The following is a 13,037-nucleotide window of genomic DNA, read 5'->3' on the forward strand; positions in this document are numbered from 1 at the left end:
ACGATGTTTACAGTATTGACACAAATATATTTGGGTAACTGCTCTCCGCATAATTGCGATCTGATTTCCTACTATATGGGAAAGGTGCCCAAGATGATCCCCTTGAGCAAGAATTGACGTAATTCCTTAGTTTCTTCGAGTAGTGCAAAACTGAAAACGTATACTCCTCTTAGAAGTATTCATCTTTTCATATTCCAAGTCAAAATATTCAGTCATAAAAGATTTTTCGAAATATTTTCGATTTCCCAAAACCTTACCAGAGGATCATCTTATACCGGTGATGATGATCCCTGTGATATCGGTTAGATGACCCCAGGGAACATCTTACCCCATTTTTAATTAGCTCCAATATTTTCGATAGAAACAAATATCTGCAGAGAATATGAAATCATTTTATTGAGGCATAAAATATAAGTTAGATCATCAATTGAATAAACAACTATTAATCAACATATAATTTTACAAGAGAAACCGAAACTATTTTCTGAATTGTGGTTTCAACAATAAAATAAAAACAAAATAAAAAGATTATTAATGATCAATAAAGAATTGACTGATTTTTCTCACTTTTCTGTAATATCTATCAATTGCTTTTTGGAAGAAGTTGTTTTGCAAATATCGCAAATGCATGAATTCACTCGAATCCTCACTATCAATGCCAGATCAGTCTACATGACCTCATTTTCCACATGATTGAAGCATTTGATCCATTCTCTACCATTCGTATCACAGTAAAATTTTTCTGTACGAATAAACATTCTGTGTCATCTTTATCACACGACTCGTATTCCACAAATGACCTTTTGGCTAGTGCTTTTCCTCGTGTCTTGATTTTATGAGCAGCTTTCCTATTTTTATTATTTTATCGTTATTTTTATTTTCTTCTCCAATATTTTTGCTGAATTCATCCTGTATAGGTAATCATTTCAAGTACTGTAAAAATATATATAGATATACTTTTTTGAAAATTATTAGAACCTTAAGTAGTTCAAACAGTATGTAAAATAATCGAGGTGTAAGATGATCCCCAGGGATCATCTTGTACACAAGTTAGGGGATCATCTTGCCCTGAGTTCAATTTTCCAATCAAATTTTCCTATTATAACATATATGTATGAACGTCATTGCCTCCAAGTCAAGAAATAATCAAAACTAAACATAAAAACCATTGTTATCCACAATAACAGTTAATTTTGAAGTTAACCTTAACTTAGATCAAGCGGTCACAATTTATATTTTTCACTGTAAATATCGACTATTCGCTCGCACCAAAGTAACCAATTGACCAAGGTAGCGATGTGTTAAGGGCTACGTATTGGCATTCCAATCAACTGGATGGCATTCTTCATGAGCTCGAAATCGAAAGGGAACAAGAAAATCAAAATGTGTGTCGGCGCGGTCAATCAAATGTTTTTAAATACAAATGTGTCGACTTCATCGGGAAGATGCGATAATAATTTGAATACAGGGGTGTAGCAAATTAAGGTAATTTCGAAATTTAGCCATAAGATAGTGTAAGTACAAATATGTATAGATAAGTATAAGTTTCAGATGAGCATTCGTTGACAGCAAAAAACCTTGTCTTCGACTCGGACCTTTGTTACCGCAAGCACCAATGCTTCTTGTCAAAATATTACCTAGCAACGTGTTTTTTAGATTTTTTTCAGAGAAATTTGAAGCTCTTATGATTTTATTTACAACAATATCTTTTTTTCAACTGAACCAACATAATTTTTCTTTTACATTCACGAAAATATCCACCGTCATCCACTTGAATTGATCGCACTGAACCGAAGGACCAGAAAAGCGGCTAGCTCAATCTTTCGATCTGCATAAATGATACAAAAGCGCGGCCGACACAGACGGAGGATCGACAACAGGTTTTTCTAAGAAATTCGGAGCTGGCCACGTTTTTGAATGCCATAATTCAAAATTTCAAATAGAGAGAATTATTAGTCTTTATTGGAAGAGTTATAATTACTAGTCTGGTTTTGTCAGCCTAGATGATGAATGGGGGCTGAGCAACAAGGATAGGATTGGGTATGGTGCGACGTTGCCAAGTCCCTTTGAAGTTGGAAAGAAGTTTACCCGTTCCGCATCATTCATTTGCTTCATGTTTTCTACAAATTCTAAATCTGTATGAGTATAAGACAATATTTTCTCGATTTCGATGAACTTCAATTCAATCTGATTACTTGTTTTGTTTAAACCCATCAGTGTAAGTGCATTGAGATAACTAACACAAAATTTCAAATCTACACCTGTTAGAGTTGTCAGAGGATAAAAGGTAAATGAAACTGTAATGGAATCCGTTGAAGAATATAATATTTTTCCACGATTTAACGTTTTGGACAGTTTAAGAATGCATCGATTACACCATAGAAATCGAAAAAAAAATCTCATACTAATAATTCTGCATTTTCACAGCAAAATGTATATTACGGTAAAATGAAACAACTGATGATTTTTATTATAGAGTTGGTATGAATATTTCATATGAGGTGTAATATACTTTTGGTGTAAGTGTAGATGTTGTAATTTATAATTCTTCTTCAGTGCTCGTTTCCTGTACAAATTGCTTAATCATTTCGTCACAATAAATGTAGGTAATTTTCGAAGTTCGAGACGGAATTGATCTCAAACGACAAGGTTCAACTCACTGATGACAAATTTGTGAGCAAATGGAAGAGTGTCAATGCATCCAATGATTTCTCGATGTTGAATGCTATTTCAGAGCTCATCATAAAATCATGCAAAATATAAAAAAGAATATAATTTTTTTATATGAAGAGTGTTCCTCAAGTGAAGATCCATACAAAAATGACAGATTCCTCGGATGACTTTAAGAAAAAATAGTCCTTTTTGAGTCCCAAAACACTTTATTGTTTTCTCTTGACCACAACAAAAATTTCAACACCCTGAATTGAATTTTTTTTTTCTTTGCTCCTACCCTTCATAAGTTATTCAACTTAAATTTGGCATAAATATTTCAATTTGAAGTTTCAATTATGTGATATGCCAATTTTGCTTGCTTCATACCTCCAGAATTTTTTTTTGTCATTTCCGTTACCTACCAGTGGTGAGTAACGGAAATGCCGAAAGAAAATTTGTTACAGTACTATACTTTCTGGTTTTTTGTTATTCTGTAGAATTGTTTCTTTGTTGAATTATTTGAATTTCAGAAAAATTCTCTAGTAATCCTCAAGAAAATCCAAATTATTATAAATATACAGAAACTTAGCAGTTATGAATAAATTTCTTATAAGTTTTGGTACTTATTTACCCAATCTGTAGCGAAGGTCAATATAGATTCGATAAATTGGTATAATACTCATAAAGAGTAGGTCTACAAAAAATTCCCTGTATCTTGAAAACAAAGCGTTTTCGGGCTCATATTTCTGTAAATATAAGAGGTGTTTTGAGTTCGACGGCCTATTAGACGTTTCTGGAGAACAGGACCGATTTGAAATCTGGAAATTCGGAATATGACATTGTTCATGATGCCCTATTCAGCTAAAATATTTTCGACGCTTCTGCACAGTTTAACAAGAAATGAAAAAACTTTTTTCAAAAAAAAATTTTTTATTCATTTTATGTCTGAGATATTATCAAGATTTTTATTCTTGATTACACTTTCCTGAAAAAATGGTATTAGTCCTAAAAGTTTTAAAACTATCAAGAAAAAACCGATTAAAGAGAGAATTTCCATAGTCGCTATTACGTGAATTATTTTCACTGTGAATATTCCATGCGTATACTCGATTCACTTTCTCGAACAAGAATGATGTAGGAATATCATATATATCTTGAACTTGAGGAATATCATCACAGGGTGTTATAAATATTGTGCCAAAAATTGTAAACAAAATTTGATTATAATTCGATTTTCAAATTAGAGCCCTTTTTTATGATTACGTTGGATTCAACGGAGAAAAATGAGGGCAATGTCCAATCATAATTATGCTCCTAAATTCAATAATACAAGAGTTATTCAAGATTTTATGTATAGATACAGCCAATCGTCATTTTTTTGCGAATTTGAAACGTTAAATCACAGCCCAAACGGGACCATCTAGAGCAAAAATCACAAGAATATATATATGGAATCGTCCCGAGGCCCCAGGAAAACTTACAAACCTTCGATTGTCCTCGCGGTTTTCGAGTATACGGGGTGTTTCGGATTTCTGTGGTATCTGTGGACAATTCGACTGTCAGTGTCATGTTATAATATAAAAATGAATATTCGATTTCGAAATACCTGTGATTTCTTGAGAAAGTTTGCAGTTTCCAAAATTGTCATTTAATATTCAAATAATTTCTGACAGATAAAATGCAAAGTCTTCGGCGAATCAAAAATTCAATAGATATTTATCAACATTTGGAAATGAAAAATTGATATCATTAAAAGCATTTTCCTCAGTTCTGGTTTGTTTAAAGGGTTTGTATTATCAATTGGATGAATGTTACTTTAATTGGTAATACTATGGAAGGGAAAGAACTGATAAAAGCGTACGAAAAAAATTAGTACTTACTATTTTTAGTCCCAGATTACGAAAATGTTATCCGCATTCCTATAATTTGATAAGTTTTGAGAAAAAAATTCACAAAGTTTGCACCTTGTAGGTGGGGATATCTATTAAAATAGACCTTCTACTGGGGATTTTTTCATTTGTACTCGTTCAATATGAGACATATCCAATATTTCAAGTACTTTTTTCTGCAAAAATTGCTTAATTTCATGAAAAACAATGAAAATCGATAATCTTTACCGCTCAAATTCAATCCGAGGTCAAATGATATCAGCTCTTTGAAAAGCGGCGTTGCAACGTATATCCTTCTTATTCTTTAACCAAAGAGTAGTTTGAATTGGAAAGTGTTAATTTGTAATAATAATAATGAAATTACCCGGGTACTTTCAGAATTATAGAGTAACATGCCTTATATTTGCTCGTCGAGATTCAGGATTTTATGGTACATACAAGCAGATCATTGTTCTCAGATAATTCTTGATGATTTCAATGGAACGCATATCTTACTTTAATAATAATAATAATACACGCCAGGCTAGTTGAAACAATAAATGGTGTTATAAGTAATTCAACGGAAATGCCAAATTTTTAACAACAGGGACCACTTACCTTTTACCGAAGGATATGCAACACACAGCGGATCCATCAAAAAACAGACCAATTACATGTCTACCAACAATATATGAAATCATCACATCATGTATAGCATCTCGTATCTACTTACATTGCGAGACAAATAACATAATGACAGCAAAGCAGAAAGGATGTTCCAAGAATGCACTAGGATCGAAGGAACTGCTGATAATAGATTCCATCATATGCAACCAAGCCTTCAAAAAACACAGAAATCGTTTTATGACATATTTTGACTATAAGAAGGCCTTTGACTCTATTCAACATGGGTGGCTGACAAAAATTTTGGAAATATACAAGATCGAACCAATTACAATAAACTTTCTGAAGTATGCAATGTGCAACTGGAGAACGAATATGGAACTCTCTACGGAGAACATAACTACTGAAGATATTTCAATAAAAAGGGTAATTTTCCAAGGAGATTCGTTGAGTCCCTTATGGTTCTGCTTGGCGCTGAACCCCCTTTCTAAACAACTGAATGCTACTGAAAAAGGTTCCAATGTCAAACGAAACAGAAATACTATTGCACTCAATCATTTGATATACATGGATAACCTAAAACTTATAACATGTCGTTCTATGAGCGTAGTGCGTGGAAAAATCCAAGATGACCCGATAGCTCTCTCCAATGGACAGGAGATAGAAGCAATGAAATCGGACGATCTTTATGAATACCTAGGAATGAAACAAAACCGACGAATAAACCATCAAAGAATGAAGGAAGACTTAACAACTGAGTTCACTAGGAGAATCAACAAAATTTTAAAAACAAACCTCAACAACAAGAATATGACGACAGCTATAAATACATATGCATGTTCAATTCTTACATACTCTTTCGGTATCATTCCATGGACCAAAACAGATATAAAAAACCTGCAACGCAAAATGAGAACCTTGATGAAGAAAGCATACAAGCACCATCCGAAAAGTAGCATTGAGAAGACGTCACTGCCGAGGAATAAAGGAGGCAGAGGTCTGCTAGACATCATGGAACTTGCCCATGGGCAAATTGAATGCCTACGAATATACTTCAAAGACAAAACAGGCATGTCAGAGATCTACAAAGTAGTGTGTGAAGCAGACGAATCAACACCTTCACAACTGCACAAGGAGCAATTGTCATACAACCACCAGATAATCCAAGAAAAACTGCAAAGATGGAAAGAAAAGCCCCTACATGGACGAGAGTTCAACAGTGTGAACCTGGATCATGTCGACATTGAAGCGTCGAACTATTGTGCGATGTATCCAGAAACGAAAGGATTTCTTTTAGCCATCCAAGATCAAGTGATCTCAACAAGAAATTACTGCAAGCATATCATAAAGAATCGAACTATTACTGACGATCGATGCCGTTATGGGTGTCCAACGAATGAGACAATCCAACATATCACGGGAGGATGTCAAATGTTTGCAGGAAATGAATTTAAAGAGACACACGATACAGTAGGAAAGATACTATACCAAGAAGTGGCGACTTTAATAACACTAATTCATTCTGAAAAAGTGCCATACTACAAGCACCGACCGGAAACCATCCTGGAAAACGAACGCTATAAACTGTACTGGGATCGTACAGTTTTGACTGATAAAACAGTCCCTCATAACAGGCCAGATATATTGCCAGTTGATAAACATCAAAAGGCAGCAATACTCATCGACGTAGCAATACCTAATAACAACATGCGTCAAAAAGAGGTTGAAAAAATTTCAAAATATAGGAACCTTGAATTTCAGATAGGGCGCCAGGGAATGATATCAACGAGAACTATTCCAATTATCATCTCAACAACAGGAATAGTACCCAAAAATCTCAAGAGAAATATTAAGCGAATAGGACTTGGTGAGTATATATGTTATATAATGCAAAAAGATGTTCTTTCAGGTACTGCAAGAACAGTGAGCAAATTCCTAGGAAGCGAAGGGCAGGTGCAAGGATAGCGTGTAAGACGACCAGAAGTTCGACGAGAACCAGGGGGACTACAAGGACCGGACACGACCGAGCTCTACCCTTCTGATATTTTAAATATCTGGGATTGAGTGAATGTTCCTTCTAGCGAGGACTGAGAAGCCGACGGCGAGGAGAAATCCTACGCGTATAGGCAAAAGTCGAGGATAATAATAATAATAAATATATTTCAGAAACCTTGCACATAGAATCTGTTACATAGAAAAGAAATATGTCAGTTAAAGAAAACAGAATCAAATATTCTTACAAAAAAAATCGAATTCTCTCATAGAATAGGGTTCACATTCAATAATAAGTGATTGAATCTCTTTTTTGAATAATTTAGGTTCCATATTATGAAATTTTCGAGGAAACAAATTAAACAATTTCAAACATATAATTACAGGATTCCATCCCGTTCTGATCAATTGACGTAATATTGTATTGTTCATTTAGATTCACATATCAGTGTGCTGCATTTTGCTTACACCAGCATAATGCAGGTGGTTCGACGCGTGGCGTCAATTAAGATAAGAAAATATAATGTTATAAATAGGAGACAATATGTTATTGTCAGTCAGTCAGTCAGTCAGTCAGATAGATAGACAGCTTTAGAATCATCTTAGATTCATCCTATTGTTCATTTCCATATTTCCTTGTAAATAAATTCGTTTTTAAAAACGTGGTTTTCTCAACGAAAAACATATTTGGCGACGAGAGGATGGGATTGTGCCGTTCCTATTAGAGAAGAAAATTTGGTGACATTGATTGTGCAATTCTTTCCTGCCAGAAAAGAAGTTCCTGCAGTGATCCAAGAATCCAACTCAATCAACATCGATCTTCCCAGGACGTCGGTTTCAACCGTTTAGCACAACCGAACAGAGAGAAGAAAACCAGAAGCCCTGATCTTTGGAGTAGCGCCCAAGACGACTTCACAACAAGGAATATCAACGAGGTGAGCCATCCTTTCTAACTGACTCCCAGTTTACCTATTCTGGCCCAAAAATAATCAACCTTTTCCCAAGTTTTGAGCGTAAAACTTGTATAAAAGTTTTTTCTAGGTTTCTTATAAAAAACCGATCACAAAGTTTTTCCTAGGTTTCTTATCATAAAAAACCGATCACAAAGTTTTTCCTAGGTTTCTTATTATAAAAACCGATTATTAAAATTATCAATATTACTTCCTTTAAACAGTTCCACGGTAAGAAAGAAAAGAAAGTAGCTAGAGTTAAAATGGATTTATCAACTGCAGAAAAGTTTGGATCACTCCTTCCTAAATTTTCAGGAATGGAGAACGAACTCCATTCTTTTATAAAAAACGTAGAAAGTTATTTAAGTATGTTCAGTAACGAAAATGAACTTATTAAAAAATACTGTTTAGCTTTAGTTAAATCAAAATTAGTCGGTAGAGCACTTGCTGAAGTTTCTACCTCCGATATCCCCGATAATTGGGATCATCTGAAAAGATTTTTGAATAATAAATTTGGCGATCAAATCAATTTAGATGTGTTGATTCACCAATTACAATTCTTAGAAAAGAAATCAGATATGATTAGCTTTATAGATGAAATAATTTCGATGAAAATAAGAATTAACTACAGAATAGATGCTGACACGATGCCAGCTCAAGAAAAGAATTGTATAAGACTAATATATTGAAAATTTTTAAAACGGTGTTAATTTCGAATGCACCAACGGAACTTAGAACTTATTTAATCGCTAATAATGCCTTAACGTTTGACCAGACCATAAACGCAATTAAAGATTATTTGTCAAACATGGAGCAATATGATTTATTAGATAAAAGTAGAAAACATAATTTTCAATCGCGAAGGACGAAAAATAATTTTCAAAATAATAATAATAATAATAAAAGAAACTATATTCCAAATAATTATAGATCAAATTATATTCCTAATAATTATCATTTTAGATCGAATAATAATTATAATTCGAATTCAAATTCAAATTTCCCCTCAAAACCTATTCAGTTTAATCAGAGACCTGTGAATAGATACTATCCCTCAAACAAACAAGTTTTTGGACATACTAATACTAATACTAATGTTTTCAAACCAAATCCCAACCAAAGAATTAATACACCACCAGAAAAAATGTCAGTGCAAACAAGAGTTTACCCCCAAAAACGTCCAAATTATTCGACGCAATTCCCAACAAATCCCCAAAAGAAATTTTTTAATGAACACGTTTCTAATGAACCACATTTTACTTTTGAAGAATTAACTCAAATAGGATCAAATCCTAATAATAAATCCTTTGATAGATTTAATTATAATAATAATGATAGAGATTTTCAGTCGAAACCTTCGACTTCCAAACAAAATTTTCGAGACCCTACTTTAGAAAACGAATTGACCTAAATCATACGCTAGATAATACTAATCAGCTTCCGTTTATTGAATTTAAAAACCCTAGATGTAAGTTATTAATTGATAGTGGTTGCTCAGTTTGTTTGATTGATCCTAAATTTGCATATAATTATTTCCCTGAGAATATTTTCAATGAATCGACTACATTAACTGCTTGTATGAGACAAGAAACGTCGAATGAAAAAGTATCGTTACCATTGTTTTCTGAATTTAGAATAAACGATTTTCATCCTTTCATTCTTTATAAATTTCATAAGAATTATGACGGACTTATAGGAGCAGATTTCTTGAATAAGTATGGATTAATATTAGATTTCAAAAATCAAATTTTAAAAAATGAATTTTGTCAAGTTCCTTTTGAATATCAACAAGTTTGTCAAAATCCTATCAAAATACCAGTGGACCTTAGCCATCTGGAATCCAAAATAAGTAATCAATTAATGAAAATTTTACAAACTAACAAGGATGCAATTCAATTGCCGGGTCAACCCTTGAATTTTTCTAATAAAATTAAACATAGAATTCGAACGATAGATGAAGTTCCCGTTCATTGTGAAATTTATCGATACCCAGAAGTACATAGAGAGGAAATTAAGAAACAAATCGATGAGATGTTAGAAAAGAAAATTATTAGACCTAGTATTTCACCATGGTCCTTTCCTGTTGTTGTAGTTCCAAAGAAACAAGATTTATCACAAAAACAAAAATGGCGTATAGCAATTGATTACAGAAAATTAAATGAAAAAACTATTGATGATAAATACCCTTTACCGCAAATCGATGCAATTTTAGATAAGTTAGGAAAAAAGAAATATTTTACAACGCTCGATTTAGCGTCAGGTTTTCATCAAATTGAATTAGATAGTGACTCTATAGAAAAGATCGCCTTTACAATTGAAAATGGTCATTATGAATTTTTACGAATGCCATTCGGATTGAAAAATGCCCCTGCTTCTTTTCAAAGATTAATGAATATAGTATTGAGAAATTATATTGGAAAAAATTGTTATGTTTATATGGATGATGTTGTTATTTTCTCAGATTCAATAGAACAACACTTAGCAGACATCCATAATATTCTTGAAGTATTTAAAGAAGATAATTTGGAAATACAATTGGACAAATGTCATTTTTTCAAAACTGAAATAGAATTTCTAGGTCATATTATAACTCCAGAAGGAATTAAACCTAACCCTAATAAATTAACTGCTGTGAATAAATTCCCAATTCCAAAAACTCAAAAAGAAATCAAATCATTTCTTGGTTTAGTCGGATATTATAGGAAATTTATACCTAACTTTGCAAAAATTACCAAACCCCTTACAAATTGCTTGAAGAAAAATTCTAAAATCAATATAAATGATCCAAAATATGTTGAAGCCTTTGAAGTATGTGAACAAAATTTATTAAACCATCCTATATTGCGATATCCTGATTTCAAAGAACCCTTTGTTTTAACTACAGATGCATCCGGATATGCAGTAGGTTCAGTATTATCTCAAGGTCAACCGCCCAATGATCTTCCGATTGCTTTCGCGAGTAGAACTTTAAATGAAGCTGAATCTCAATACAGTGTGATCGAAAAAGAATTATTATCGATTGTATGGTCGTGTAAACATTTCAGGCCATATTTATACGGAAGAAAATTTACAATTTATACAGATCATAAACCTTTAATTTGGCTATTTTCTCTAAAAGAACCTAATTCGAGACTAATGAGATGGCGAATAAAACTTGAAGAATTTGATTATGAAATAAAATATAAAAAAGGCTCGCAGAACAATGCAGATGCATTAAGTAGAATAGTTATGGAAGATGACCTAACTTACGAAAATTTTATAAAGGCGCAAGAAAATAACGATATAAAAGATTCACCGAACATTAAAGAAAAGGAAGGAAATTTATTCAATTCTCAAAAGAATTTTGCATTAGCACATTGTGTTTCACAGGATTTCCATATGAATAAAGGAATAGCTTCAAGTTTCAAAAATAAATATGGCGAAATTGAAAATTTAAAATCTCAAAATAAATCTATAGGCGAAGTTGCCGCGATCCGAAAAAATAATCGGAATATTTACTATTTAATCACAAAAGAATTTTATTATGATAAACCTAAGTATGAAGATGTATTTCAAGCGCTTTTGAATCTCGAAAGATTATGTAAACAAAATAATGAAAAATGTTTAGCATTACCGCGCATTGCCAGCGGCTTGGACCGATTAAAATGGTCAACGATATTCAATATGATAAAGTATATTTTTTTCAATTCAAATATGAGAGTGATTGTATATTATTCACCCAGAGAAGATAATAATGAAATAAATCAAATTGAAACATTGAATTCCCAAATGAATGATTTTAATGAAATTGAAGATGATATAATTGACTTCGAAACTCAAAATGTTATTATTCATGACGATATAACTATTCATAGCAATATTGAAAATCCAATTTTCGAAATACCTTATACAGAAAGAAGTATTAACTCATCTAATTTACAAATAATATTCAAACTGCATCTAATTATAATGTTATAAAAATTAAACTATTCGGAGAAAAACTCAGATTTATTGTTTCCATAAATTCCATTGAAAACGATTTATATAAATTTATTAAAGAATATATTAGACCAAAGAGTTTCTATACATTATATTTTAAGTCACCAGAATTAGAAAAACCACTTATACGAATTTTGCAGGAGAAATTCGATTACAAGAGTTTTGATTTAAAAATTTCAAGAATTCTGTTAGAAGATGTCGAAGACATAGATGAAAGACAGCTCAGAATTTGTCAATATCATGAAACCAAAACAATACATCGTGGATTAAGAGAAAATCTTATTAGTTTGAAAAGAAAATTTTATTGGCCGAATATGAATAAAGATGTTCAGAATTATATAAATTCTTGTGAATATTGCCAGAAAAGTAAATACGAAAGAACACCAATTCAATTACAATATAAACCTAATCCTGTTGGTTCTAAACCCTTTTCTCATCTTTATTGTGATACAATACGATTTGGTCAAACATATTGTTTAAGTATAATAGATTCATTTTCTAGATTGGGACAATGTTATCCCTTACTTCAAAAGAACGGATTAGAAATTGTAGATAAATTAATAATTTATTTCAGCCATTATGGTATACCTAATAGAATAACATGTGATAACGGTATTGAATTTATAAATAATGTTGTACAAGATCTATGTAAAGTGCATAAAATCGAAATTCATTACATTACAAATTATAACCCGAATTCGAATGCATTAGTGGAACGATTTCATTCAACACTTATTGAACAATTAAGAACTATTAATGGTAAAAACAGTACTTTTCAAAATAAATTAGCTCAAGCTTTATTAAGTTATAATAATTCAAATCACTCAAGTTTAGAAATGACCCCCATGCAAATTATTAAGGCAGATTTAAATTACTCATTACCCATTGAACGTACGCATAATGAACAAGTTCAAAATTATGTAGAAAATTATATTGAAAATTTGAACGACATCACAAAACAAATAGAAAAACA

The sequence above is a fragment of the Harmonia axyridis genome, chromosome 3 (genome assembly GCF_914767665.1).
Source record: "Harmonia axyridis chromosome 3, icHarAxyr1.1, whole genome shotgun sequence".
Lineage (NCBI taxonomy): Eukaryota > Metazoa > Arthropoda > Insecta > Coleoptera > Coccinellidae > Harmonia > Harmonia axyridis.